Source organism: Asparagus officinalis, chromosome 2, assembly GCF_001876935.1.
Source record: "Asparagus officinalis chromosome 2, Aspof.V1, whole genome shotgun sequence".
Taxonomy (NCBI): Eukaryota; Viridiplantae; Streptophyta; class Magnoliopsida; order Asparagales; family Asparagaceae; genus Asparagus; species Asparagus officinalis.
Genome location: NC_033795.1, coordinates 83013361 through 83020635, shown reverse-complemented (window position 1 = coordinate 83020635; position 7275 = coordinate 83013361).

Sequence of the window (7275 nt, the reverse complement as noted above, 5' to 3'; positions counted from 1 at the left end):
CCCGACATAAAGCTGGTCATAACCAAACTGGCGAGCGAATCGGCAGGGTAGATACGGCTCTATAAAACATTGGTTCCCCACCCGGAAAGTCAAGTAGCCCGGCCTGATGTTCACTAGCCAATTAAAGCAGCCGATATCTAAACCTTGCCTAGTCAGAAAGGTGTTCGAATCCGGATTATAAAGCTCGCATAGGGCAAAGAAATGCCTCGCACTAACAGGTAAACCATGCATGGTGGCACGAATGGCTGCATAAAGACCGCAAGCGTGCAACTCCTCGCTCCAACGGCTCAAGACGTACTTCGTCATACGAGCCCACCAAAACTTGTCCAAAGAATGGACCCAACCATAAAATCTGTGGCGCGGTGCAGGCATCTCGCGTCCTAAATTAGCGAGGCGATTCCTCAAAGTGGAAGCAGAGGCAAGAAACTCGTTACGGGGCGGTGCATCTAGTCCCAACACTCCAGGACGCAGTCCAACAATATGATTCCTACTCGAACCAGGAACTGCCTGACGAGTAATGTAGTCGCAATGAACGCTCTCATGCTCTTCTGTCAAGCACCACGACATCTCCCGTTTCACAGCCTGACGCCTGAGCTCAGTCAAGGAACGGTGCCGAGGAATCTTCGGTAAATAGAAGAAGCCATTGCCAGTCTTATGAAGCCTGACAGAATCACCAAACAAAAAATCAGTCTTCCTGAGAGACTGAACGGAACTGGCGTCCTTCACAAGAGGTGCATCGGTAATCAACTGTCGAAGAGCTCGGTGCCCACCTTCCTTCCCCGCCTGTCTAACCTCAGTCGATGTGTCCAAAACGAACTGAGGGGTGACTGGAATAGGGGAAACATCGTCGGAGGTCGAATAATACTCGCCACGACGCCCGTATACTGCGTGAGATGAGAACGCTCCAGAAGGGTACTCCACTGAAAACAAGCAATTAAACGTTTGTTAATTCCAGTTATAAAAGGAAATTGAACTCATCTTACGAAGGGGTAAGATAGAGTCATTGCCTTATAAAGGGTGTGACGTTTTGGCTACGTTGCGCCTTCATAAGATAGGGTATATCGATAATATATCCATGTCTTATAAGGCACAACGCAGCGACAAAACGCCCCCTTTATTTATTATGAGATAGTGTTTTGACCAAGCAAAACATATCTTTGAAGCGTCGATCCTCACCAAGGAGAATCAAGGCTCTTCCCGATTGCCTCACCAAGGAGAACAACGTGGGGTTAAAAGGACCAATTTGCAAATTTTCAGAAAAAAGAGGGTTAATTTGCAAAATTTCCATAAAGCGTCGATCCTCACCAAGGAGAACCAAGGCCTTTCCCGGTTGCCTCACCAAGGAGAACAACGGGGGGTAAAAGGGACCAATTTGCAAATATCAAAAAAAAGAGGACTAATTTGTAAATTTGCAAATATGCCAAAAAAGTAGCTCACCAGCATATGAAGGAAGCACGTCATCAGCCGGCACAGTGGAGGATTGACCTCTCGCAATACGAGACATAATGATCTACAAAATAAATCAAAAGGTCAGATCTAGAAAAAAGGTCACATTTTTATCCCCTAAAAGATAAGCTCGAGGCGCCAAATTATAATCCGAACCCTCACCCGTGGTCCCACAAATTCATAAATTGAATAAAGCATAAAAAATGCTAAAATTATGAAGATTATACCTGAGGGGAAGCTCCAAGATCCAATAAAAAATTAGATCTTGAAAGTGCTCGAACCACACGCTCGAGGGGCCTGAGAGAAATTCCAAAAATGGAAGTTTCGAAGGATTTTTCAGTCAAGGATCAAAAGGAGTACTAGATCTAAGACGAATATCAAGTTTTTAAGGAGATCGGACGCTCGAGGGAAGAGAAATCAAGAAAATAGGACAAGGGGGGGGCCGACCCTAGAAAGAGAAGAAGAAAAAAGAAAAAAATGAAGAAAAAACCCTCTTTTATAGCCTTGAACCAGATCTGGCTGAACCAGACCAGACCAGACTGAACCAGACCTAGCCAGATTGGACCAGGTTGAGCCAGATTGAGCCAAACTGAGCCAGAATGAGCCAAATTGAACCAGATTGAACCTGGCTAGACCAGATCAGATCAGAATGAGCCAGAATGGACCAGAATGAGCCAGAATGGACCAGAATGAGCCAGAATGGACCAGAATGAGCCAGAATGGACCAGAATGAGCCAGAATGGACCAGAATGAGCCAGAATGGACCAGTTTGAACCAAATCCGAACCAGAATTCAAATTGAAGCAGAATTGAACGTCGAAACAACTTCAAATCGACCGAAGGTTCGATCATTAGTTTATTCTTGCCTCTCCCACATGTTTGGAAGGGTTGGGAGACTTTTTGCACCGAATTACTGCCTTATTTGGCTCATTATTAGGCCGATTCAGCTTATTATCGGACCGGTTCAACTCATTTGGATACGGAAATACTCCAATAAGGTATACGAGTTTAAACTATTCCCTCCTCTTTGTTGAGAAGTTTCTGGAGAATATTTTTCTAAAAATATTCTTAAGGATAACTTAACATAACTCCCAGGAGTGTATGAGTATAAACTAGACCTCCCCGCTCCAACTCCTTAAGAGCTTAAACTGTGTAGACTCCAAAATACTTACGAGTATAAACTGTGTTAAACGCCAGACAACGCGTCACAATAAAGATTCAAAGCCGTCAACCGATGGTCAATTTCATGTTGAAGCAACCAACACGAGTTAAAGATTGAAAAAATCAGGAATCGACTTCAAAGTTCAAATTCCAACAACGGTCAGACAATAAATGCAGCACCGGAACCCCTACAGGCATTCTACAAAGCACTGAATGGCCCGAAGGATTGAAGGAATACAGAACAAAAGTCATTTCCAGGTCCCGTTACACCGACAAAGGGTAGGGGCAATCATATCCAAAGCATTCCAGACTCTTCTATAAAAGAACGAGGCTGAAAAGCTTTGGAGGGGGTATCTGTAGGCGTATAAAACTGCTTATAGGTCCCTTGACACAGCTCGGCGCGATGATTCGACAAATCGACGAACGTTCAAGCAACGAAACGAACTAAAGAGGCTACAAAGCTAACGAACTGCATGTGAACAACGTTAGTGGTTCGGGGAGTCGACGGGTCTTCCAACAAAATGGATTTGAACTCAAACACCGACTGAGTTTACTGCCAAATCCGGAATCAAGTCAACAGAGGTCGGAATTTCAAGAGCCGAAACTCTGCCGGATTGAAGAGTGATCTCAGAGCTTTGAAGACTTGAAGACTTGCACGTACAGATCTGATCCTCGGCGAGCACCTACGTCAGAAAAGGCAGGATTTCGAGAGGAGGCAAAGAACAGATCTGAGATCTACACGATATCACACTCCGGATCTAAGCTTGGTCTTAGATCCCAAGATCCGAGCGATTATTCCCTTGGTGGACTAATCCCTCCCGGCTATTATTCCCTTCGTGGAATAATACCCGTATAATCGTGTAGATCCGACCGGATCTAGATCGCGCGGTGGTCCACGGATTAACCCCGGCGTCGGCAAAGAACCCACAAAAGCGAGAGACCGCAAAACAGGATCTCGCGATTCGTTCGACAAACAAGGAAAGTTGTAATTTTTAATTTTTTTTTCTTTGATTTAATTGTAACCGGATCTAAAAAAGACCGGATCTTTTGTAACCCAAGATGATAATTATTTCAATGAAGAAGAAAACAGTTTTCCCCGCGAACAATACATATATATACTTATATACTAAGAGAGAGTATATATATACACACATATGACATATTATACATATATAGAAATATATTATATATACATATATAAAAATATATTATATATACATATATTATACGTATTATATATATTTATATATACATATATTATACATATATAATACATATAAAAAAAATAAAAAAACACTATTTCGGACTCGGCCGGGCACCAAAGAGGCAGTCCAGGCCCGGCCCGGAGCTCGGACTTGGCCCAGGTTTCCGGGCCAAGGCCGGGCCGGACCGACGGGCTTTTTGGACACCCCTAGCTAAACATCATAACCTCTCTCCTCTCAAATTTAGGGACCGTTTGGATAAAAGAAGTATTGAAAGTAAGAAGTATGTTATAGAAATAACTTTTAAAATAATGAAGTAAGAAGTATTGGAAATAATATTTTTTTTGTTTGTTTCGTATATAATTAGAAGTAATGGAAGTAGAACTTCTTCCTCTTCATTTACTTTTTTTTGTTTGGATAACATTTGGAAATATTACTAGGAAGTAATTTTATAAATGAAAAGTTGTTAGAAGTAACTAATAAAGGAAATATTAATAAAAATTATTTATTTCCTAATTAATATGCATTTCAACTACTTCCGAGCTACTTTTGAGTATTGAGGATTGAAAAAATATTTTGGAAGTAAAAATGACACGTAGATGCCACATAAGCGTTTAAGAAAGTATTGGAAGTACGTTTTTCAGAGAACCAAACATACATTTTTGCTTAAAAATAGCAGAAGTAGTCTCTACTTCTTTTACTCCATCTACTTCATAATTACTTCTGTGCAAACAAACATGGCCGGGGTATTAGAAAACTTCCTTCAACTTTAAAAATTTATCATGAAGCCCCCTTAAAAGCGTTAACCACAATTTTCACGTCGCTGGATAAAATTATGCAAAGGGATATTTTGCGCCAGTGAAAATTGAGATTCACGCTTTCAGGAGGGGGTTTTGGAAAAATCTTAAAGTTAAAAGGAGGTTTTCGGATACCTCCTAAACTAGAGAGGGTTTATGGGGTTATTTAATAGTCATCTAAAATTATGGGCGTTTTATAATGTTTAGCCTCTGCATTCAGTTTGGCATACAAGTGAAATGCATTGTTTGTATAAAAAGATTGTTGCTGTTGAAATTAGAAAAGTAAAGATTACGGGACGATTTCATTTTTTTTTTAGCTTTTCGAAATTTAGGGTGTTTTGAGCAAAATAAAACTTTCGATATTTAAATGCAAATAAGACATTGAGGAAACACCTAAAGTCAAAAAAGCCTCTTATCCAAACACAGCCATGAGCTATTAGACCCTGTTTGGCAATGGGCTAATGATGGGGTTAAGGGGGTTTAACCCTTTCTTAAACCTCCCAAATAATAAAAACTATTACTAATCTAAATTGATTTGTATTAGCCTTCTCAATGCTCATTTATTTAAAAAAAAATTAGAAAAGAGAGCACTTCCTAAGCTTTGCGGACTCTAGTTGAATCTATCTTAATGCAATAATTAAGTAAGTTTTCCCCCATTTAATAAGGGTAAAGTCGGTATTTTAAAAATGTTAGAGATATTAACCTATTTCAGCAAATACTAAGATTTGGGAGGTGTGTTGGCAATTAAATATTACTTAAGGGGCTACCATGCAATAATAATTAAGTAAGTTTTTCTAAACTTTTTTCTTTCCTTCCCTTCTCCTTCTGTACCCCACAATTTGGGAGTAAAATTTTAGTTCAATTTCCCCCTCATTCCCCTTCTCTACCCTCCTAAATAGAATTCCCAAATAAGGACGAACAAAAACTTTCCTTCCACTTCCCCCTTCTCTGTTCTCCATCCAAACAGGCTATTAATTATCCGTGACGGATTTCCGTCTCCGTTACCAATCGCATTTTCCGCTAACATTTTTGCGATGACTACAAATCGATTTAGATTTTTCAGAAAATTCAGCGGTTCGCTTGTTTTGTTCGTGGAGGAAGGCGTAGTAGAACTCAAAATGAAGACGCAATAGTGATTTTTTTTTGTCATTATTAGAAGAAAATTCATAGTCTTTATTATTTTTATCATAGAAAGTGGGGTTTGCTGGGCTCCCATCAAGAGACAAAGACGTTATTTTCAAAAGAACCCTTGAGACCGTTTTGCTTCGTAAAATTCGAAGTATTAGAGATAATATGTTTTTTTAAGGGCCTGTTTGGTTATTTCCTAAAAAACCAAAAAATAGAAATAAAAACAAAAAAATCTCAAAAAATACAATTTCACACATTTTCATCCCTAAAACTCACCCACAACATCTAATAAAATATTATATTTATCCAACAACTCATCCACCACATCTAATAAAATATTATTTTCATCCACAACATCACTCAACTCATCTCATCTCATATTTAAAAATCACTCACATCATCCAATAAGATTGTGACAACTCATCCCATCTCATTAATATTTCATTTATTTGTTTTCTTCCCAAAAGCTAGGAAAACAATTTCCTTAAGGGGCTGTTTGGTTGTCTTTTTTAGAGGTTGAATCCCTGCCAAAACTGACAAAAACTGTCAGTTTTGACAGGAAATCACCCAAAAATGCCTCTAAAAAGACGTTTTTGCAAGATTTCCTGTCAAAACTGATAGTTTTTGTCAGTTTTGACAGGGATTCAGCATCTAAAAAAGGCAACCAAACAGCCCCTAAGTGTTGGTCACATCATCCAATAATATAATGACAACTCATCTCATCTATTTTCTTAATTTTAAGAAATAACCAAACAAAAGAAAACAACCTATTACAATAAATATGTTTCTTATAATTCATTTCCTTTTTTTTTCCGCCAACCAAACAACATCAAAACAAGTTTTCTTAAAAAATCACTCACATCATCCTATAATAAGGTGACAACTCATCTCATCTCATTTCCATTTCTTTGATTTCCTTCTTTTTTTAGCCAACCAAACAATCCCAAAAACTTTTTTTCTTAGAAATAGGTTTCTTTTTCTTTGATTTCCCTCTTTTTTTAGGCAAACAAACAACCCCTAAGCTTTGTCTAAATTTTTCAAAAAACTGCTCTTTAACTTTTGGATGATCACCGGATAGCCCCCAGTATCTTCAGAACATCATGCAGGGTTTTTTTTCTAGGGACGATCCCGGTTCATGTTTTAGAGGGTTTATTGTGATAAGTTCTTTAAGGCTAAAGGGCAATTTCCGATATTATGAAAGTTACGGTGGTTTTCTGATAATTGTCCAAGGCTTCGGAGATGGGTAAATTATCAAATTGGTATTTTTATTCGACCATGTTTGCCAGTTTGATATATTTAAAAATTCCGGCGATAACAAGTTATTTTATTAAGGTCATGCTTACCAATAAGACCATTTTTCTTGAAATTCCGTCAGGAAAATTTATTCTACCTCTCTAACCTCTCAAAATTATTAAATTCACACACTTCTCCTTGAAAATTCCGGCAGGAGGAGAAGAGGGAGGAGAGGGAAGGGAGGGGGTCGGAGAGGGAGTGGCAGGATGAGGAGGAGGTGATGACGGATTGCTCGAGGAAGACGGGGAT